Source organism: Apodemus sylvaticus, chromosome 14 (genome assembly GCF_947179515.1).
Source record: "Apodemus sylvaticus chromosome 14, mApoSyl1.1, whole genome shotgun sequence".
Lineage (NCBI taxonomy): Eukaryota > Metazoa > Chordata > Mammalia > Rodentia > Muridae > Apodemus > Apodemus sylvaticus.
In genome coordinates, this window is record NC_067485.1 from 86439383 (window position 1) to 86463594 (window position 24212).

Sequence of the window (24212 nt, forward strand, 5' to 3'; positions counted from 1 at the left end):
ACACCAATTCATTGACTAAATCCAGCATTATAACATTATTTCTTGAACACGTAGTCTCCTGTAGGTTGGACAGCAGCAGCTTCTAAGCTTGTGGTAGTTGCACGCATCCTAGAGATGGCACAGTCCCACAGCCCATGATAGGACTATATTGAAGAGAGAGGGCTTCATCCAGTCAGACAGCTCATTAAGTGTTTCTCATCTCTTCAACTCCTCCTACATGAGGCATATTAGAAACATGGATGGAAAAGGACAGGGCTGGGGACCATAGCAACCAGGTGGATGTTGTTACAGTAAGTGACTATGCAGGATTTCCCATACCATCCTCTTCCTGAAGAAGGGCATGCCCTGCTGAGTAAAGGTGACAGGTTGGTCTCTAGCATGTAATCCGCATATTTACAGGTAAACACTGCACAGTCACTCCCCTTCAGTTGCTGAGGAATCTCCTCTGATGTCGCACTGTATTGCTTCCACTCCAAAGGGTCCAGTTCCATGTTCCTTCTTGTCTTGCTCTCATTTTGTAAATATTGGAAGATGGTCTCACAAAGTCTTCCCTGTCTGTCCCATGGAATCTAGGTACATAATATTTTGTTTTCTTCAATCGATGACCACCAAGCTCCGATGCACCTTCTCGTGAATAGACACCAAGATCACTTCTTTTTCAAAGAGATTGATTCCTCGAGTCCACCGTTTCACAGAAAAGTAACCACTATGCTTCAGCTTGGGGTAAAAGAACGTGTTGAATACATGAAGAGCCAGGTAGCCTTGGTTTTCATTTCTCTCCACCAGAAGGTTCACGTAGAAGTTGATGACCTCATCACTGAACCACCGGCCATTCTCCAGGGTCTGAATATCGCCTCCGGTGACGTGCAGCTTGAATCTGCTCCTTAGGATTTCCTCTAGGGATCCTGAACCCAATGCAGTCTTAATTTCCTTCTCCATGTCCTGTGTAATATTGATGATCCGATCCACTTCTCTGCCTTTTTCTTGGTCCCTGAGAGGCTTTTTATCTGCCGCAAGTACTGGCATCTTGTTGGGGAGTAAACTATCTCTGCTACCACTATCCAGGTTGCTTTGAGCTGATGTTCCTGGTAAGTCTGGCCTGTGTGGATCGGATCTTACATGGTCTACACACTGAAGATGTGGAGGTAATCTTCCGTGCTTTCTCTTTGGGGTGCTGTGATTGGTTTCCTCCAGGATGGCATAGGTGGAATGGGGCCACTTGCGACCCTTGCACCCATCAGCAGGCTTCCTCTCCATTCCAGCCTGCTCTGGAGGCTCTTTGGTATTCTGCAGGGCTTTTGTTGTCTTGGACTCTTCATGGGGTTTATGTATGTGACCCCTGCCTGGCTCTTCTTTCTGATGGTCCAGGTGTTGTTGCTCCTGAGGGGTCTTCCTCTGAGCCAGGCTCTTTAAATACCATCTTTGCTGCATCTTGGCACTTCTTTTTTGGAACTTGTCCCAAAGCTTCAGGCTCTGTTCCTGTCCCCCTTTCATGCTGGAATTTGTGCTTTTGCACTTTTCCTGACTCTTCGGGCTTCATCTCCATCCCAGGGCTGTTTAGATTGATTTTTTCATGGGTGCTGGCTCAGGTATAGTTCTGCCTTTCCAATTTCCAAGCAAACTCAAATGTAGGCCTGGCTCCAGGTGGGTACTCTTGGGTTGATGTGCCTTGAGCCCGAAGAATCACTTCTTCCAATACATGGTTGGCCCAAGGAAGAAAAGTTATTAGCCTCTGAATAACTCTTCTTTATTAAGAGTTGACTTTACAGGTCAGGGTTCCACTCTGGGAAACTCTGGGATCTCCGAATACTTTCTTAGAAGTATCCTTCTAGGGAGCTGTAACCAGCTAAATATGTACAACTTTGAAATAGGACTAATCATCCTAGTTAATCACTAGTAAGACACCAGGCCTAAACCTAGCAGCTAACACATCAGAGGCAACCTCACGAATGATGTCTAACTCAGGGGGTTGCCCCTAGCCACAGCCTTTCGAGGTTCCTTAGTTGGTTGTGATGTCACCTGAAAGAACCCAAATCAACGCTTTGGAGGGTGGACACCCTCCCCAAACCCAACCTGGGTCCAGGATTTCAGAGCTCCCTTGCCGGAGTGGGAAGTTTGAATGAAGTGATACAAATTTAAGTCCTTTTGGCAGAGCACAGCATTACCTAAATCATCTCAGCTTAGTTCAGCTGGTGCTGACTAGTACATTTGTCTTCTAGGAAACTGTCCCATCATGGCCAATTATAGAACTATAGGTCCCCCTCATAATATAAGTGACCTTCAAAATATGTGCTCATAGACAATATGCTTGCTAATTACAAACAATAAATAGAATTTTACAGTTATGAAACCTAGTAGGTACTGTTGTGTGACAGAACATTGTTTACCCTGGATAAGGAACCCAGGACAGACCAAAGTGCCCATACTACCAAAGTCCTACTTGATGAACCAATAAATTTTATTGGGGTTACTTATAGGAATATGGGTGAGGGGTTACTTACAAGAGCAGAAATGACTCAGAGACAGCTGTATCACCAAAGCCCACACAGCATGGGTGACAGCTCAAAAAGCTGGGAACCCAGAGAAACTGCACAGCCTGTAGATGGCTCAACAGGTTGGAGAATGTCCTTTCCAGGTGCCTCAGTTGGTCTAAACGTCTTCCAGACAGCCGGCATGAGGTTGGCTCTTTTGAGAGTCTTCTTGGCAGCTCAACTTCCTTTCATCTGAGAGGGACTTTCAGCCTTTATTGCTCTCTGGCAGGGAAGGAACCTGGTGTATCTGATCAGTTACAGGGACCATCTTGGAATCTTATGAGGTACCTTCCTGCCTGAGGAGCTTCCCTTCAGAGTGAATGAAGGGTGATATGGTTCAATGTTTCAATATTGGAGAAAACTTGCCAAACTGGTATCAATTCACCAAGAATCAATGCCTTGCCCTAAGAGAATAAATAAAATCTCACCATTGTCAATAAGATCCATTGACAAAGATACATCACTACTTTGATTGCAATCCTAGCAATAACAAAATCCCTGAACTTCTCCCTAGAAAACAGTATAAAGAATCAAATTGTAGCTGAAATAGAGAGGTGTGTGTTTTCAGTGGGTCCTGGGATCAAGCCACCATGGTTAAACAGCAAGTACTTTAACCACGGATCCATCTCTGGCCCCTTGAGCAGCTCTTTGACCTACTCTCAAACGTATGGAGACACTTTTATAGAAATCTGAGTAAAGAGTTGAGAGACATACTGTTTGGGTTTTTTTTTTTTCCTACGACAATATTAACCAATTGTGCAAGTATATTTATACCAATGTTTTACTGTAAGGAAGAAATGTACTTTGTTTTCTTTAAAAAGTTTGAATTTCTTCTGATTGTCATTTTCCCAGATGTCATTTTGTTTTTTCCAGTCTCCTTTCTCTTCTTTCTAATTACACCTTGGAGCAATTTGTTCCCATGCAAAGAAAAAAAGATTTCAAACTAACACATTGTTCCTATATCACTGAATAACCTAACATTATCTTTAGAGGATAAATTTACTGTGCTAGCCTTGTAAAATCATATTGCTTTTAGCTTTCATAAGACATGAGGAAATTACTGTATCTTGAATATACCCTGTCAGGTAGCCTGAGATGGACCACTTTCTTGTACAGTTGAGCCACTCTTACAAATATTGCTGAATGTTGCAAATTATTTCAGTGCCTCAGTAGTCCTATAAACTGATAGGTCACAAGGTTAAACAAGCTAACCGTTAAGTTCTGTTTTTGTACAAAATGCCTGCTTACTTGCATGGCCAAGGCTGGAAATGTCACAAAATCAAGTCTTGCCTTCACTTGGACAGGGTATGAATTATTTTGGCTTCCCAAAATTGTAACTTTATAGGTTTTGCTACAAAGCCTTGGCCTTATCTAGAGAAATCTCTGTATGGTCTTGGTCAGTCTTCTTTTAATAAAAAAAATCTCTTACTTACCAAAGGCATAACTTGAGTCAGACTAGTGAATCTCTGAAGGACCCCAGACTTTTCTCTGTGCCTTCTCTTTCAGAAGAACCAGTTATTTGTTGATTCTTGGTGTTGTTTTGTTTCTGTTTCATTAATTTCTGCTTTGAGTTTTATTATTTCTTGCCATTGACTGGTTCTGGATTTGGCTTCTTTTTGGTTTTTCAAATGTTTGAGTTGCATCATTAATGTATTCATTTGTATGTTTTCTGTCTTATTTTTTATTTTTTTATTCAATATATTCTTTATTTACATTTCAAGTGTTTTTTCCATTTCCTGCAATCCCCCCTCCCCGAAAGTCCCATACGCCCACTTCCATCCACCTGTTCCCCAATCCAACCCTTCCCACTTCCCTTTCCTGGTGTTACCCTACACTGCTTGCTGCACTGAGCCTTTCCAGGACCAGGGGCCACTCCTTCCTTCTTGGGCATCATTTGATATGTGAATTATGCCTTGAGTATTCCAAGCTGCTAGGCTAATATCCATTTATCAGTGAGTGCAAACCATGAGTGTTCTTTTAAGACTGGGTTACCTCAATTAGGATGATGTTCTCCAGTTCTACCCATTTGTCTAAGAATTTCATGAATTCATTGTTTCTAATGGCTGAATACTACTCCATTGTGTATATATACCACATTTTCTGTATCTATTCCTCCATTGAGGGACATCAGGGTTCTTCCCAGCTTCTGGTTATTATAAATAAGGCTGCTATGAACATAGTGGAGTATGTATCCTTATTACATGCTGGGAATCCTCTGGGTATACACCCAGGAGTGGTACAGCAGGGTCCTCCAGAAATATTTCCAGTTTTCTGAGAAAACACCAGACTGATTTCTAGAGTGGTAGTACCAGCTTGCAACCCCACCAGGAATGGAGGAGTGTTCCTCTTTCTGCACATCTTCGCCAGCACCTGTTTTCTCCTGAGTTTTTGATCTTAAGCTTTCTTACTGGTGTGAGGTGAAATCTCAGGGTTGTTTTGATTTGCATTTCCCTAAAGACTAAAGATGTTGAACATTTCTTTAGGTGCTTCTCAGCCATTTGATATTCCTAAAGTGAAAATTCTTTGTTTAGCTCTGTGTCCCATTTTTTAAGGGGGATATTTGGCTCTCTGGAGTCTACCTTCTTGAGTTCTTTGTATATCTTGGATATAAGCCTTCTTGGTTGCCGGTTTTGTCCTTTTGACAATGTCCTTTGCCTTACAGAAACTTTGTAGTTTTATGAGGTTCCATTTGCCAACTCTTAGAGCCTAAGCTATTGGTGTTCTGTTGAGGAAATTTTACCCTGTGCCCATGTCCTCAAGGGTCTTCCCCAGTTTCTTTTCTATTAGTTTCAGTGTGTCTGGTTTTATGTGGAGGTTCTTGATCCACTTGGACTTGATCTTAATACAAGGAGATAAGAATGGATCAATTTGCATTCTTCTGCATGCACCAGTGTTGGTGTTGAACATGCTGGTGTTGAACCAGCACCATTTATTGAAGAGGTTATCTTTTTTTCCACTGGATGGTTGTAGCTCCTTTGTTAAAGATCAAGTAACCCATAATTCTGTGGGTTCATTTCTTGGTCTTCAATTCTATTCCATTGATCTACTTGCCTGTCACTGTACCAATACCATGCAGTTTTTTAACATAATTGCTCTGTAGTATTGCTTGACATCAAGGACACTGATTCCCCCAGAAGTTCTTTTACTGTTGAGAATAGTTTTAGCTCTCCTGGGCTTTTTGTTATTCCAGATGAATTTGAGAATTGCTCTTTCTAACTCTGTGAAGAATTGAGTTGGTATTTTGATGAGGATTGCATTGAATCTGCAGATTGCTTTTGGCATGATGGCCATTTTTACTATATTAATCCTACCAATCCAAGAGCATGGAAGATTTTTCCATATTCTGAGGTCTTCTTTGATTTCTTTCTTCAAAGACTTGAGATTCCTGTCATACAGATCTTTTACTTGTTTGGTTAGAGTCACACCAAGATACTTTATATTTGTTTGTGGCTATTGTTAAGGGTGTCATTTCCCTGATTTCTTTCTCAGCCTGTTTATCCTTTGAGTATAGGAAGGCTGCTGATTTGCTTGAGTTAATTTTATATCCAGCCACTTTGCTGAAGTTGTTTATCATCTGTAAGAGTTCTCTGATGGAGTTTTTTGGGGCACTTAAGTGTACTATCATATCATCTGCAAATAGTGATAGTTTGATTTCTTCCTTTCCAGTTTTTATCCCTTTGACCTCCTTTTGTTGTCTAATTGCTCTGGCTAGAACTTCAAGTACTATATTGAATAAATATATATAGAGAGGGCAGCCTTGTCTAGTCCCTGATTTTAGTAGGATTACTTCAAGTTTCTTTCCATTTAGTTTGATGTTGGCTACTGGTTTGCTGTATATTGCTTTTATTATGGTTAGGTATGGGCCTTGAATTCCTGATCTTTCCAAGACCTTTAACATGAAAGGATGCTGAATTTTATCAAATGCTTTTTCAGCATATAATGAAATGACCATGTTTTTTTTCTTTAAGTTTGTTTATGTAATAGATTAAATTGATGGATTTCCATATATTGACCCATCCCTGCATATCTGGGATGAAGCCTACTTGATCATGGTGAATGATTGTTTTGATGTGTTCTTGGATTCGGTTGGCAAGAATTTTATTGAGTATTTTTGCATTTTTGTATTCATAAAGGAAATTGGTCTAAGGTTCTCCTTTTTCATTGGATCTTTGTGTGGTTTTGGTATCGGTGAAGTTGTGGCTTCATAGAACAAGTTGGGTAACGTTCCTTCTGTTTCCATTTTGTGGAATAATTTGAAGAGTATTGGCATTATGTCTCTTTTGAATGTCTGATAGAAGTCTGCACTAAGGCTATCTGGTCCTGTGCTTTTTTTATTTGGGAGACTGTCAATGGCCACTTCTATTACTTTAGGATTTATGGGACCATTTAGATGGTCTACCTGATCCTGGTTAAATTTTGGTAGTTGGTATCTGTCTAGGAAATTGTCCATTTCATCCATATTTTTCAGTTTTGCTGAGTATAGGCTTTTGTAGTAGGATATGATAATTTTTTGATTTCCTCAGTTTCTGTTGTTATTTCACCCTTTTCATTTCTGATTTTGTTAATTTAGGTACTATCTCTGTGCCCTCTGGTTAGTCTGGCTAAAGGTTTATCTATCTTGGTGATTTTCTCAAAGAACTAGCTCCTACTTTTTTTTTGATTCTTTGTATAGTCCTTTTTGTTTCAACTTGGTTGATTTCAGCCCTGAGTTTTATGATTTCCTGCCTTCTACTCCTCTTGGGTGCATTAGCTTCTTTTTGTTCTAATGCTTTCAGGTGTTCTGTTAAACTGCTAGTGTGTTCTCTCTCCAGCTTCTTTTTCTAGGTACTCAGAGCTATGAGTTTTCCTATTAGCACTGCTTTCATTGTGTCCCATAAGTTTGGGTATGTTGTGCCTTCATTTTCATTAAATTCTAAAAAGTCTTTGATTTCTTTCCTTATTTCTTCCTTGACCAAGGTATGATTGAGTAGAGAATTGTTCAGCTTCCATGTGTATGTGGGCTTTTTGTTGTTTTACTGCTATTGAAGGCCACCTTTATTCCATAGTGATCTGATAGGAGACATGGAATTAGTTCGATCATCTTATATCTGTTGAGATCTGTTTTGTGATCAATTATATGGTCAGTTTTGGAGAAGGTACCATGAGGTGCTGAGAAGAAGGTATATTCTTTTGATTTAGGATGAAATGTTCTATAGATATCTATTAAGTCCATTTGGTCCAAAACTTCTGTTAGTTTCACTGTGACTCTGTTTAGTTTGTGTTTCCCTGATCTGTCCATTGAAGAGAGTGGAGTGTTTAAGTCCCCCACAATTATTGTATGGGGTGTGATGTGTGCTTTTAACTTTAGTAAGGTTTCCTTTACGAATACAGGTGCCCTTGTATTTGGGGCATAGATGTTCAAAATTGAGAGTTCTTCCTGGTAGATTTTTCCTTGATGAGTATAAAGTGGCCTTCTGTATCTTTTTGATGACTTTTGGTTGAAAGTCTATTTTATCTGATATTAGAATGGCTACTCCAGCTTGTTTCCTGGGACCTGCTTGGAGAACTGTTTTCCACCCTTTTACTCTTAGGTAGTATTTATCTTTGATGCTGAGATGTGTTTCATGTATGCAGCAAAATGTTGGGTCTTGTTTATGAATCCAGTCTGTTAGTCTATGTCTTTTTATTGGGGAATTAAGTCCATTGATGTTAAGAGATATTAAGGAATAGTGATTGTTGCTTCCTGCTGTTTTTGATATAATTTTTATGTTTGTATAGTTATCTTCTTTTGGGTTTGTTGAAAGGAGATTACTTTCTTGCTTTTTCTTATGTGTAGTTTCCCTCCCTTTGTTGGTGTTTTCCATTCATTATCCTTTGAAGGGCTGGATTTGTGGAAAGATACTGTGTAAATTTGTTTTTGTCATGAAAAACCTTGGTTTCTCCATTTATGATAATTGAGAGATCTGCTGGATATAGCAGTTTGGGTTGGCATTTGTGTTTCCTTAGGGTCTGCATGACATTTGACCAGGCTCTTCTGGCTTTCAGTCTCTGGTGAGAAATCTGATGTACCTTTATATGTTACTTGACCTTTACCCCTTACTGCTTTTAATATTCTTTCTTTGTTTAGTACATTTGGTGTTTTAATTATTATGTGATGGAAGGAATTTCTTTTCTGGTCAAATCTATTTGGAGTTCTGTAGGCTTCTTGTATGTTCATGGGCATCTCTTTCTTTAGATTAGGGAAGTTTTCTTCTATAATTTTGTTGAAGACATTTACTGGCCCTTTAAGTTGGAAATCGTCACTCTCTTCTATGCCTATAATCCTTAGGTTTGGTCTTCTCATTTTGTCCTGGATTTCCTGGATATTTTGGGTCAGGAGCTTTTTGCATTTTTCATTTTCTTTGACTATTGTATTAATGCTTTCTATGGTATCTTCTGCATCTGAGATTCTCTCTTCTATCTCTTGTATTCTGTTGTTGATGCTTGGATCCATGACTCCTGACTTCTTTCCTTGGTTTTCTATGTCCCCAGTTGTCTCCCTTTGTGATTTCATTATTGTTGCTACCTCGTTTTTTAGATTCTGGGTGACTTTGTTTAATTCCTTCACCTGCTTTGCTGTGTTTTCCCTTAGTTCTTCAAGGGGTTCTCACTGTTTACTTGTGTTCTCTTGTATTTCTTTAAGGGAGTTATTTATGTCCTTCTTGAAGCACTCCATGATGCATCATGACCTGTGATTTTAAATCCAAATTTTGCTTTCCTGGTGTGTTGCAGTATTCAGGACTTGCTGTTGTGGGAGAATTGAGTTCAGATGGTGCCATATTGCCTTGATTTCTGTTAGCAAAGTTCCCATGTTTGCCTTTTGCCATCTGGTTATCTCTGGTGTTAGTTGGGCCTGATGTTACTGGCTGGAGCTTGCCCCTCTTGTGTGTGTGCCTGCAGGCCTATCTCAGCAACCCTGGGTGAGCTGCTTTTTCCTGACACAAATTGCTGTGGTGCTGCCAAGTTCCTGTGTTCAGGTGGAGTCTTAGTGCGGTGTGTCCCAAGTGATCCTCTACTCTGGTGAAACCTGCCTACCAATCTGTTGCACAGTCACAGAAGCAAAGATGGCAGCCAAGACCCACTCTCTTGTAGTTGTATTTGGGTATGTACCTCTGTGGCCCCAATCAGCTCTGGATGCAGGCTGTGCTGGCTGTCTCCTCCTCACTGACTGCTGGGCGTATAGCTGGCTTCCTGCACTGCTTGGAGATGGCGCACTGTAGCCTAGATTGTTCCTGATCCAGGAGCGGAAACTGGAAGGCTCTTGCCAGAGGCCTCCAGACTATATCCTCTGCTCTGCAGGGCCAGACTCACCTGTGCAAGCTGCCTCTTCCTTGATGGCTGCTGGGTGTATAGCTGGCTTCGTGCATTGCTTGGAGATGGCACACTGTGGCGGAGGGTCTTTATAAAACTATGAATTAAATGACTCTTCAATGATTTTATGCACATATACAGTAAAATATGAACAAATTCACTCTCCATTTTCTTCTCCCACTATCCATGCATATTTCCTAATATATTTGCCTCTCAACTTCATGCCTTATTAATTAATTACTATATTTATTTTCTTATATCTACTTATTTTCTTATTTATTTATTGTTAATAACCCACCCAGTCCAATTAACGCTGCTCATATGTGCAAGGATATAAGGTCATACTCTGGAAACTGGGCAACCTACCATGCCCATACATACCCCAAAATATTTCTTCACCTATTCTGTTTTGGAAGTTCCTCTCCCATTCATACTAGAATTTAGCTGGCTTGATCTTGTGCAGGTCTAGTACTGGTAAACTCCAATCTATACATTTAGAGGCACCATAGTCATGTCATGTCCAGAAGACAGCCTTTAGCAAGCTTAAGGCTACCTTAAGAGTATCCCAGTGTTTCCAAAGGTGCTAGAAAGGCAGAATGAAGAGAGGAAGTATTGAGTGTGCTCATGCTGAATCACTACAATTCATCCTCAGGACCTCTTTCATCACCCCAAATCAGAACTCTGTTCCCTAATCACTGACTCCCCATGCTTCCCCAACCAGTTCTAATAATCAATATTTGACTTTCCATCTCTGTGAATTTAACTATTTTAGGCAGTTCATATATGCGGTGTATTAGTTTAATTTTCAGTTGCTTTGCAAAAATCTGCCTCCAGCAAAGAAACATCGGGGAATAAAGGGTTTACCCAGCTCACATTATAGATGACAACCCATCATCATTAGGGTGTGGTAAGATGGCAGGAACTTGGAACAGCCAGTCTCATTGCATTCACAGTCAAGGACTATGCCTCCACGCAGCTTGTTTTCTCTACTTGGGCATTGTTCACTATCCTCTACCTGGGAAATAGCGATACCCACAGTGGAGAGGTCGTCCTACCTTAACTTTGTCATCAAGACAATCAGTATGATGTATCTTCAGGTCAACCTGATCTAGATAATCCCTGATTTAGACTCTTTCCAGGTGATTCTAGTTTGTGTCAAGTAAACGTGAATCTTCACTTCATAAGTTTTAGTATAGAGAGCAAACATGCCACCTAAGATCTGACAGATGAGCATGATGCTAAGCTACTAACAGGAATACTAAGAAGCATAAAGCAGACGAGACAGTGCTGTAACTCTAGTCAGCCACTAGAACCTGTATGCTGTTTCAAATCAAGGCGGTCTTAGCACAGTCTGTAGTCTATGTTATATCTTGGGCATCAATATTAACTGACCATGCAACTCAGCATTTTACCATGGATGATGTCGAGAAATCAGCAGAACTAATTTACAGCTGGAGTCTAGGTCAGGCAGGAAACTACAATACTACTGACACTAAAAAACTATGACTTATTTTTGCAGTTCCAGACTTCAAGGTTTTGGATGTGTTAGAAGGAAGCTCTTCATTTCAGAGACAAAGGCATTGATCACACATATAATTGGCCAACTTAATTAAGGTCCCACAGTGACTACCTATAATATCTCAAATGCAAAGAACATCACTTGAGAGATTCTTTGTCCTATGAGCAAGATTCTCCTGCAGTTGTAAAATGACACATATTTATACTCGTGTGGCCTGAGAGGGAGAAGTCATACCTGAGGATTTTCCAAGACATTTAAAATATTTAATATTCAATATTTATTCAATATTGAATAAGATAATACACAGATATAATCTTTATTTGAATATATACAAAGTAGTATTAAGGACATTTTTGAAGTATGAAATCTAGCATCTGAAGAGATGGGTGAGAAAACATTTTATTTTGGTTCCTACTTTACCCATCTATATGCATCTCTTCACTGTATTTATATAAACCATCATGCATTGGTGTATAGGAATCAATTTTCTCCTTTCTGAGACAAAATGGCTGATAAAAGAAATGGAAGGAAGGAAGAAAGGAAGGAAGGAGGGAGGGAGAGAGGGAAGAAAGGAAGGAAGGAGGGAGGGAGGAAGGAAGGAGGGAGGAAGGAAGAAAGGAAGGAGGGAAGGAGAGAGGAAGGAAGAAAGGAAGGAGGGAAGGAGGAAGGAAGGAAGGAGGGAGGGAGGAAGGAGGGAGGGAAGGAAGGAGGAAGGAGGAAGGAGGGAGGGAGGATGGAGGGATGGAGGAAGGAAGGAGGGATGGAAGGAAGGAGGGATGGAAGGAAAGAGGGAGGAAGGGACAGAGGAAGAAGGAAGGAAGGAAGGAAGGAGGGAAGGAGGGAGGGAAGGAATGGAGGAAAGAAGGGCACTTATTTTGGATCACAGTTCAACAGGACAACCCATCATGACAACAAAGTCACGGGGACAGGAGTTAGAGGGGATGGCACTGCATCCACACTCAGGAAACAGGAAGCAGAGTAAGATGAATGCTGCAGGGCTCAGCTCACTTTCATCTTTATTCAGCCTAGGATCTCCAGCCCATGGAATGATGTCACACTCATCTAGGGTAGGTCTTTCTATCGAATTAACCCAATCTAGAAACTCCCACACAGACACATCCAGAGACTTGTCTCCTAGGTAATTCTGGATGTTTTCAAGTTAACAAACAATATTAACCAGCACATCATGCACTATACAATGAAAAGGAAGATTGGTCTCATTCATAGACTATGAAACCAGGTTTGTAAACACTGAATTATCCAAGTTTGTGTCACTAGTGACTACAAGAGGTAGATCAGTTCCTAAGTGTAGTGCATGCTTGTGCAATTCAAATGCTATGACTTGCCCCAAGACTTCTATTCCTTAAGCCATTGGCAGTCCAATATCTCTGTGTGTAAAGGAAACACATTATGGACTGTCAGTTACAGATTTAATGCAGTTGCACGAAGGCATAGACCTCAGCTCAGACCCTCTCCGTGAGGTCTTGTTCACATCCCAGAGAGCTGTGGCATCCAAGGCGCTTCTGGCAGTTTCCATCTGGCTGCTCCTCAGATGACTCACAGGTGTGCTGCTGCTGAAGTCGGCTTTGCCTCCCCTGGATGTGCAAGGAATTGTCTGGCACTTGGAAAATCCACAGTGCAAATCAGAGTTCTGGCTGTCGATGGCCTTTCTGATCTAGTTGCCATAGTAACCACGGTCAGCTGGAAGAAGGATAAGATAAGGGAAAGTTATAAAAAGAAAGCTGTCTTTAAAACCTTACCTGTCTGCCCCAATCTTGGGTGTGTTGCCATGGAAGCAACAGCAATAAGTACTCACCAAGTGCATTTTGGGGGCCTTCGGCTTCCTAGGCTGTCAATCAGACAACTTAGACCTCCTAAAAAGAGCCTCAAATTCATCCCATAAGAACTGGAAGTTTTGTGAATACAATCTCAGTGCAGAACTTGAAACCCTGACCACCATGAGCCCTAGATACAGAGTTCTTCACACTGAAGCTCATGAGGGTGGGTCAGGGAGCTTCCTGGAAAGAGTGTGGTCAAAGACCATCAATGGGGAAAAGCCCTAAGCATGAACTCTGTCCCCTACAAACTGGCTTTCTCCTCTGTTTAAGTGGAACTCCCTAACCTCTATCTATGCTCAGTGAATTGTAGACCACACCATTCAGAACTTCTATTACAAATGATCAATTGCCTACTGCTGTTTCACACAAAGACTTTCTGCTTGTGTCTAAAATCCCATCCTGCCCCCTCCCTCCCTCATCTCTCTTCCCTACCTGATGATATTCTCCTTTTGTAGGTTTCCCTTTAATTGTGTAGTGACAATCTCTCACCTCCAAAAATACATTTCTCTTTTGTTGAAAATGCAAGGAGTCTTTACTGTTTTCAAAGAAGCTGAGAATTTTCTCACAGTGGTGTTTAACTGCCTTTAAGACAAATGATTTTCAATGAGATTCACAGAGAAACAGAAATGTTAGTGTTTGAATGTGAATAGACACCACCTCCCCGCACCTAGGAAATTCATGCAATTATCTCTTTGGCTACATTCCTGGGCCTGGGACTCATTTTCTATGGCCTTTGTATCTTGAGATAAAGTGAAGGCACAAAAGGGTAATTGATTTACACACTTCCAATCTGAGTCCAGATTTACACAAAATATCCATCAATCACAAGGCATTTGTAGGATTCCTTTCCTTTATGATTTTTTTAATCAAGTGCATATTACATTAAAAATAATAAGGAAATGACACATTCTTTTCTGCATTTCTCTTTTCAATTTTTTTTCAGAAGTTGAAAAATCTTAGGGATTATTTTTCTTTTTTTATTTAATTATATTTTTATTTTCTATATTCTTTGTTTACATTCCAAATGATTTCCCCTTTCCCAATTCCCCCCTCCCCATATGTCCCATAAACCTTCTTCTCTCCACTCATTCTCCAATCACCTCTGTCCTTTTTCTCTGTCCTGATACTCCTCTCCAATGCTAGATCAGAGCTTCTGGGCTAATTAATATCCACTTATCAGATTGTATTCCATGTGTATTCTTTTGTGATTTGGTCACCTCACTTAGGATGATATTTTCCAGACTCAACCATTTGCCTAAAAATTTTGTGAACGTGTTGTTTTTAATTGTTGAGTAGTATTCCATTGTGTAAATATACCACATTTTCTGTATCCATTCCTCCATTGAGGGACATCTAGGTTCTTTCCAGCTTCTGGCTACCAATCTGCAAAGCATAGCTGGAACTGCATAGTCTGGCCCTTTCAAAGAGGCAGGGGAATACTCTCTTTCCACAGCTAAGGTGATTGAGTCCTAGAGACAAATAACTTGTTATTTAAGGGGAAACATCAAATTAGAATAAGGCCCCTTCCTGCCTCCATCCTGTTACAGCAAATACATGTGCAACAAAAGGAACCATTGGGTTGGAAGACATGGCTCAATTGGTAAAGGGTTTGCCACGCAAATATAAGAGCTTGGGTTCAATCCTCAAGACCCAAGGAATAAGTCAGACATGATGGCATGTGCTTGTCATCAAAGCATAATGAGACAGGCACAGGAGACCCCACTTATTCCTCTACTTTGACCCTGAACATAAGAGAATGACATTCACATCACACTCTTGTGACAGACACATGATCCTTTTGTAGTAAGGTTGGCTCCTACCTAGTTACTTGGGACATTCTGTGGCTTGCACTGTATCAGCCAATCTTCTCAGGTGCTGACAGCATATCCTGTACCCATTATTCTCCTTGTCATTGTGATGGAAATACGCGACAAAATCAACTTTAAAAAAAAATGATATATCCTGGCTTACAGTTTGAGGGGATACAGTCTACAATGGTGGGAAAGTCACAGTCACAGTGGCCGGCATTTAAAGGGAGTGGTCCATCGTATCCACAGTCAGAAAGCAGAGTGATGCATGCTGGTGCTCTGATGTCTTTCTTTTTATTCAGTCAGGAACCCCAGCTCATAGAGTGGTGCCTCATACATTCACTGTAGCCCTTCCTTCCTTGGCTGATCCTTTTGGGAAACCCTTGACATACTTACGGGAAGGTGATTCTAGACCTTTGCATGTTGGCAATGCTAACCATCACCCTAGGTTTTCCATACTTCCCTAGTTAAACCCTAAACTTCTCCTGTCCTCCCTGAAGGTGTTGTTCAGGTTTGCACTCCTGTATTGCACGTTAGACTGTAGAATGTCACTTCTGCCCTCACCTCATCTTTCCAATGAGAAAAACCTTGTTCATCAATTGGTCAAAGACTCACCATGGACCATGAGCATAGAACTTGTCACCCCTCTGTGCAATCTTGTGTTTTCCAACAGTTCTGTTATAAAATATTAACCCCTCATTGTAGCTTTAGACAGCAACCATCTGTTTCGCCTCTCTTTCCCTCTCAAAGGGCAGGGATTAGGGTATCTACCCTGCATGGGAGCCTACCATGGAGTGGAGCTCCAGCTGTTAGATTCTCAGGTCAGTGCAGAGGACAACTATAAATTCAGAGGAGAAATATAACCTATAACACACACACACACACACACACACACACAATTGAACGATGGAAGTTGATTTTTTTTTCTTTTTTTTTTTTATTCGATATAATTTATTTACATTTCAAATGATTTCCCCTTTTCTAGCCCCCCCCCACTCCCCGAAAGTCCCGTAAGCCCCCTTCTCTTCCCCTGTCCTCCCTCCCACCCCTTCCCAGTTCCCCGTTCTGGTTTTGCCAAATACTGTTTCACTGAGTCTTTCCAGAACCAGGGACCACTCCTGCTTTCTTCTTGTATCTCATTTGATGTGTGGATTATGTTTTGGGTATTCCAGCTTTCTAGGTTAATAACCACTTATTAGTGAGTGCATACCATGATTCACCTTTTGAGTCTGGGTTACCTCACTTAGTATGATGTTCTCTAGCTCCATCCATTTGCCTAAGAATTTCATGAATTCATTGTTTCTAATGGCTGAATAGTACTCCATTGTGTAGATATACCACATTTTTTGTATCCACTCTTCTGTTGAGGGATACCTGGGTTCTTTCCAGCATCTGGCAATTATAAATAGGGCTGCTATGAACATAGTAGAGCATGTATCCTTATTACATGGTGGGGAATCCTCTGGGTATATGCCCAGGAGTGGTATAGCAGGATCTTCTGGAAGTGAGGTGCCCAGTTTTCGGAGGAACCGCCAGACTGCTTTCCAGAGTGGTTGTACCAATTTGCAACCCCACCAGCAGTGGAGGAGTGTTCCTCTTTCTCCGCACCCTCTCCAACACCTGCTGTCTCCTGAATTTTTAATCTTAGCCATTCTGACTGGTGTAAGATGAAATCTTAGGGTTGTTTTGATTTGCATTTCCCTAATGACTAATGAAGTTGAGCATTTTTTAAAATGCTTCTCCGCCATCCGAAGTTCTTCAGGTGAGAATTCTTTGTTTAACTCTGTACCCCATTTTTTAATAGGGTTGTTCGGTTTTCTGGAGTCTAACTTCTTGAGTTCTTTATATATATTGGATATTAGCCCTCTATCTGATGTAGGATTGGTGAAGATCTTTTCCCAATTTGTTGGTTGCCGATCTGTCCTCTTGATGGTGTCCTTTGCCTTACAGAAACTCTGTAACCTTGTGAGGTCCCATTTGTCAATTCTTGCTCTTAGAGCATACGCTATTGGTGTTCTGTTCAGAAACTTTCTCCCTGTACCGATGTCCTCAAGGGTCTTCCCCAGTTTCTTTTCTATTAGCTTCAGAGTGTCTGGCTTTATGTGGAGGTCCTTGATCCATTTGGATTTGAGCTTAGTACAAGGAGACAAGGATGGATCAATTCGCATTCTTCTGCATGCTGACCTCCAGTTGAACCAGCACCATTTGTTGAAAAGGCTATCTTTTTTCCATTGGATGTTTTCAGCCTCTTTGTCGAGGATCAAGTGGCCATAGGTGTGTGGGTTCATTTCTGGATCTTCAATCCTGTTCCATTGATCCTCCTGCCTGTCACTGTACCAATACCATGCAGTTTTTAACACTATTGCTCTGTAGTATTGCTTGAGGTCAGGGATACTGATTCCCCCAGATTTTCTTTTGTTGCTGAGAATAGTTTTAGCTATCCTGGGTTTTTTGTTGTTCCAGATGAATTTGATAATTGCTCTTTCTAACTCTGTGAAGAATTGAGTTGGGATTTTGATGGGTATTGCATTGAATCTGTATAGTGCTTTAGGCAAAATGGCCATTTTAACTATATTGATTCTACCGATCCATGAGCATGGGAGGTTTTCCCATTTTTTGAGGTCTTCTTCCATTTCCTTCTTCAGAGTCTTGAAGTTCTTGTCATACAGATCTTTCACATGTTTGGTAAGAGTCACCCCAAGATACTTTATACTGTTTGTGGCTATTGTGAAGGGGGTCATTTCCCTAATTTCTTTCTCAGCCTGCTTATCCTTTGAGTATAGGAAGGCCACTGATTTGCTTGAGTTGATTTTATAACCTGCCACTTTGCTGAAGTTGTTTATCAGCTGTAGGAGCTCTCTAGTGGAGTTCTTTGGGTCACTTAGGTAGACGATCATGTCGTCTGCAAATAATGATAGTTTGACTTCCTCCTTTCCAATTTGTATCCCTTTGACCTCCTTATGTTGTCGAATTGCCCGAGCTAGTACCTCAAGTACAATATTGAAAAGATAAGGAGAAAGGGGGCAGCCTTGTCTGGTCCCTGATTTCAGTGGGATTGCTTCAAGTTTCTCTCCGTTTAGTTTGATGCTGGCTACCGGTTTGCTGTATATTGCTTTTACTATGTTTAGGTATGGGCCTTGAATTCCTGTTCTCTCCAAGACTTTAAGCATGAAAGGATGCTGAATTTTGTCAAATGCTTTTTCAGCATCCAATGAAATGACCATGTGGTTTTGTTCTTTGAGTTTGTTTATGTAGTGGATTGTATTGATGGATTTCCGTATATTGAACCAACCCTGCATTCCCGGGATAAAGCCTACTTGATCATGGTGGATGATCGTTTTGATGTGTTCTTGGATTCGGTTGGCAAGAATTTTATTGAGTATTTTTGCATCGATGTTCATAAGGGAAATTGGTCTGAAGTTCTCTTTCTTTGTTGGATCTTTGTGTGGCTTTGGTATCAGCGTAATTGTGGCTTCGTAGAAGGAATTGGGTAGTGTTCCTTCTGTTTCTATTTTGTGGAATAGTTTGAAGAGTATTGGTGTTAACTCTTCTTTGAAGGTCTGGTAGAATTCTGCACTGAAACCATCTGGTCCTGTGCTTTTTTTGGTTGGAAGACTTTCTATGACTCCTTCTATTTCTTTAGGCTTTATGGGACTGTTTAGATGGTCTAGTTGGTCCTGATTTAATTTTGGTATTTGGTATCTGTCAAGGAAATTGTCCATTTCCTCCAGATTCTCCAGTTGTGTTGAGTACAGGCTCTTGTAGTAGGATCTGATGATTTTTTAGATTTCCTCAGTTTCCGTTGTTATGTCTCCCTTTTCATTTCTAAGTTTGTTAATTTGGATACTTTCTCTGTGCCCTTTGGTCAGTCTGGCTAAGGGTTTATCTATCTTGTTGATTTTCTCAAAGAACCAGCTCCTGGTTTTGTTGATTTTTTGTATGGTTCTCTTTGTTTCTACTTGATTGATTTCGGCCCTGAGTTTGATGATTTCCTGCCTTCTACTCCTCCTGGGTGAAATAGCTTCTTTTTGTTCTAGGGCTTTCAGGTGTGTCATTAAGTTGGTAATGTATGCTCTCTCCATTTTCTTTTTGGAGGCACTCAGGGCTATGAGTTTTCCTCTTAGCACTGCTTTCATTGTGTCCCATAGATTTGGGTATGTTGTGTTTTCATTTTCATTGTGTTCTAAAAAGTCTTTAATTTCTTTCTTTATTTCTTCCTTGACCAAGGTGTCATTGAGTAGAGTATTGTTCAATTTCCACGTGTATGTGGGTTTTCTGTTGTTTCTGTTGCTATTGAAGACCACTTTTATTCCATAGTGATCAGATAGGAGGCATGGGATTAGTTCTATCTTCTTATATTTGTTGAGGTCTGTCTTGTGACCAATTATATGGTCGATTTTGGAGAAGGTACCATGAGGTGCTGAAAAAAAGGTATATTCTTTTGTTTTAGGATAGAATGTTCTATATATATCAGTTAAATCTAATTGGTCCAAAGCTTCAATTAGTTTCATTGTGTCCTTGTTTAGTTTCTGTTTTCCTGATCGGTCCATTGAGGAAAGTGCAGTGTTGAAGTCACCCACAATTATTGTGTTAGGTGCAATGTGTGCTTTGAGTTTTAATAAAGTTTCTTTTATGAAAGAGGGTGCCCTTGCATTTGGAGCATAGATGTTCAGGATTGAGAGTTCTTCTTGTTGTATTTTTCCTTTGACCAGCAAGAAGTGTCCCTCAGAGTCTCTTTTGATGACTTTGGGTTGAAAGTCAATTTTATCTGATATTAAAATGGCTACTCCAGCTTGTTTCCTGAGACCATTTGCTTGTAAAATTGTCTTCCAGCCTTTTACTCTAAGGTAGTGTTTGTCTTTGACCCTGAGTTGTGTTTCCTGTAAGCAGCAAAATGTAGGGTCCTGTTTACGTATCCATTCAGTTAGTCTGTGTCTTTTTATTGGGGCATTGAGTCCATTGATGTTAAGAGATATTAAGGAATAGTGATTGTTACTTCCTATCATTTTTGACGTTATTTTTTAAATTTGATTGCTTAACTTCTTTTGGGTTTGATGAAAGGTTACTATCTTGCTTTTTCCAGGGTGAAGTTTCCCTCCTTGTATTGGTGTTGTCCTCCTATTATCCTTTTTAGGGCTGGGTTTGTGGATAGATATTGGGTGAACTTGGTTTTGTCGTGAAATATCTTAGTTTCTCCATCTATGGTGATTGAGAGTTTTGCTGGATATAGTAGTTTTGGTTGGCATTTGTGTTCTCTTAGAGTCTGCATGAGATCTGCCCAGGACCTTCTAGCCTTCATAGTCTCAGGTGAAAAGTCTGCTGTGATTCTGATAGGTCTTCCTTTATATGTTACTTGGCCTTTTTCTCTTACTGCCTTTAATATTCTTTCTTTGTTTAGAACATTTGGTGTTTTGATTATTATGTGACGGGAAGTATTTCTGTTCTGGTCCAGTCTGTTTGGAGTTCTGTAGGCTTCTTGTATATTCATGGGCATCTCTCTCTTTAGGTTAGGGAAGTTTTCTTCCATAATTTTATTGAAGATATTTGCTGGCCCTTTAAGTTGTAAATCTTCACTCTCATCTATGCCTATAATCCTTAGGTTTGGTCTTCTCATTGTGTCCTGGATTTCCTGGATATTTTGGGTTACAAGCTTTTTGCATTTTGCATTTTCTTTAACTGTTGAGTCCATGGTTTCTATGGAATCTTCAGCATCTGAGATTCTTTCTTCTATTTCTTGTATTCTGTTGTTGATATTTGCATCTCTGTCCCCTGATTTCTTCCCAAGGCTTTCTATCTCCAAAGTTGTCTCCTTTTGAGTTTTCTTAGTTGTTTCTACTTCTGTTTTTAGATCCTTGATGGTTTTGCTTAGCTCCTTCACTTGCTTGTTTGTGCTTTCCTGTAATTCTTTAAGAGATTTTTGTGTTTTTTCTTTCATGACCTCAGCCTGTTGACCAAAGTTCTCCTGTATTTCTTTAAGAGATTTTTGTGTTTCGTCTTTCATGACCTCAGCCTGTTGACGAAAGTTCTCCTGTATTTCTTTAAGTGTTTTTTGCATTTCCTCCTTGTTGGCTTTTGTATTCTCCTGGATTTCTTTCAATGATTTTTGTGTTTCCCTTGCAAGGGCTTCTAACTTTTGATCCATTTTCTCCTGAATGTCCTTCATGTGTTCCTGTACCAGCATCATGACCAGTGATTTTAAATCCAAATCTTGTTTTACAGGTGTGATGGGGTATCCAGGACTTGCTGGTAGAGGAGAATTTGGTTCAGATGTTGCCATATTGCCTTGATTTCTGTTAGTGACGTTCCTGCGTTTGCCTTTTGCCATCTAGCTCTCACTGGTGTTACTTGGTCTTGTCAGTGCTGGACTCACCAGTGCAAGCTGCCCCTTCCCCGTTGGCCTCTGGTGCACAGCTTACACTCTGCACTGCCTGTAGACAGGGTGCTGTTGTCCAGGCTGTTCAGATCCCGAAGCAGGCACCTGAAGGCTCCCGCTGGGGCCCGCAGGATTTATTGGAGCACACCGACTTCTCCCAGCTGGCCGCCCGGAAGCCCCCACTAGCCTCTTGAGGGACCTGGAGATGTGGCGGCCACCCAGGCTGATCTGAAGCGGAGAGAGTTGAGCTGGGGGCTTCTGCCTGAGGCCTTGCCCCAGATTGTGTCTGTGGACCAGGTGGAACCCGTGTGCACCCCCAGGGAGCTCCGAAGGTGAATGTTGCTGTGACCTCCCCTGTGCTCAGCTCACTCCGCTGGGCAGCCGATTTCCCCAACCGGGCTGGCGCACACTAGGTTAGCCTTGTCGCCCGGGCCCTGAGCCCAGGCAAACGCCTGGGAGGCCAAGGTCCGAGCAAAGTTCCCCTGGGGCTATGTCTGTTATTTGGGTCCGCCAGGTGACCCGGATGGCGGGCGTGCGTGTCCGCGCTCCCCGAAAGCACCGGGAGAGTCTGTTGTGCTAATAACCTCCTGGGCGGGTTGACACACAGATGGCCCACCAAGCCGCCCAGTTCTTGGGGTCAGTCCTGTGCCTTTTGGGGCCTAGACCCCCGTTTTGTTAGCCTCAGGCTACGCTTGTTAGCAGTCTCTGCCCTCCCGAGCACTCTGGCTCCTGTAGGCAAAATGGCGGCGCGTGCGCCGGCCGGGGCAAAAAAAACTCCTGGCTGGGTTGGCGCCCCGATGGCCACTCGAACAGCCCAGGGCCTGGGTGCAGGCCAACGCCCGTCTGGCTCAGACCCCTGCGGTGTTGGGCCTAGGATTATGTTTGTGTACCTCAGTCTGACCGATCTCTGGAGCCCGGGGTCAAGATGGAGGTGAGTCTCTCCTGACTGGCGGGAAGCCGAGTTCTGAAGTGGCTTCTGTGCAGCGAAAGGCTCCGCAGAACCGCAGTTGCTTGCCGCCCGGCTGGTCAGCGAAGGTCAGTGGTCGTGGGCGCAGGGCCTAACTGGACCCTGTGTCACCTTGGTTCCACCGCTGATGGCCCTTCAGCTGGAGCAGCCACTGCTACCGCCGCCGCCGCCGCCGCCGCCGCCCGGAAGTTGATTTTTAAGACAAATGTGTTAAGAGAAAGTATCAACAGTATAGCCGGCACTGGATAGAGTTCAGCAGTGAGATTCAACAGGAAAGATTTCTTTTACTCCTAAAAGTTACCAATTTGTTGTTCTCACTGGATGACACACATACTTTAGAACTAACATAAAACTATACTTCTATATTGGCTTGATTTGGTTTGGTTTGCTTTGATAGAGGGTGACACTCAATCATCCCAGTTGTCATCAGACTCATGACCATGTTCTTCCCAGCACCTTCTAAACTCAGGGATTACAAATGTGAACTGCAGACTCAGCTAAGAAGGCTACAAAACTTTGGATTGTGCTCTCTCACTTGTCTCTCAAATTGTCCAGTCCAAGCCATTACCCTCCTCCGCCCCACTTTCAGATTTCAAGTCAACAAGTGCTATCGATTCATATTCCCTTAATACCCTGTAGCTCTTCTGCATCTCCTGGAGCAGACCCTTTAATTCAACTCTGCATCATTTCTCACCTAGATAACCGTAACTCTGGTGATAAAATGATTTTTCTAAAATGCAAATCTAATTATTGCCTGACTTAAAACAGTTCAATGATTCTCCTTCCACTTTGGCATAAAGACCATGATGTTGACTTGTCCAATCAAGATCCTGATGGGGTGGCCTGCTCGCCCCTCTCCTTCTGCCCTTCCCTCTCTGAGTCTCCCAAGACCCGCTCTATTGTTCAGCTGCATTATATTGCAAAGCCTCCTAAGTGCACTTCCTTTCCCTTCACTTTTCTATCTTTTACAAACATCTTCCTGTTCTTGGATTGTGCTCTCTCACTTGTCCTTGAAGATGCCACTTGCTTTTTATTTTCATATAAATTATCTGGAAATTCCTCACATCAGGGGCAAATAACAAATAGCACAGGATCATTTCCTGCCCTTCTCCAAGGCTCCTTCTGCCAAACCTCTCCTACAAAGGCTGCTCCAGGAACTAGAAATTAGCATAGACACATCCTTTCTTCCACTCCCAAATCCAGCTTCTGCTACTGTGGAATAAGGTTTTACATTGTTCCCCGGAGGAACTGATCAATGTTACTCAACCAGTCTTCACAACAAATGTATCAGACAAGTGATACAATGTATTCGCAACAAATGTATCAGACAAATGAAACAATATCTTTGCAACCAATGTATCAGACAAGTGATACAATGCACCATTTAGCTGAAACAGAAAGAATGACTGGACTCGGGGAGAAAGGTGGTTTCCCTCATATCAAAGGCTTAATAAGTAGCCAGACTAATAAACCACAAATCCCAACATGTTGGTTCCAGTGTCTGCTCTGAGTCAGAGTACAGCATGTCTAACTCCATGTCCAGCATCACGTACTGCTGACCCTGACCGTTGTACAACAGTCCAGTCTATAGTCTGTCTGTGCCCCCCCACCCCACTGTTGATGGCCTCTGGATCTTTCATGAATTGCAGAATGAATTATTAGCTTGCCATCCATCTTTCTGGCACTGCCATCCCTGTACCTGACTCTTAATCTGTACTAATCTGAGTCAGGCTTTCCTATGTATATTTCATCTTGGTGATGCCCCATTAGCCTGAAGGCAAAATCCTGAAGCCCTTTAAAATTATTTTTAGTAAGCACATAAAATAATGTTTCAATACAACATTGTC

At 41.6% G+C, this 24212-nt stretch overlaps 1 pseudogene; it reads right to left on the reverse strand.

Annotated features, from left to right (window-relative positions):
- Window positions 1-285: 285 nt before the first annotated feature.
- The window catches only part of LOC127664610 (sentrin-specific protease 2-like), a 39135-nt pseudogene continuing 15208 nt past the window's right edge, over window positions 286-24212 (reverse strand).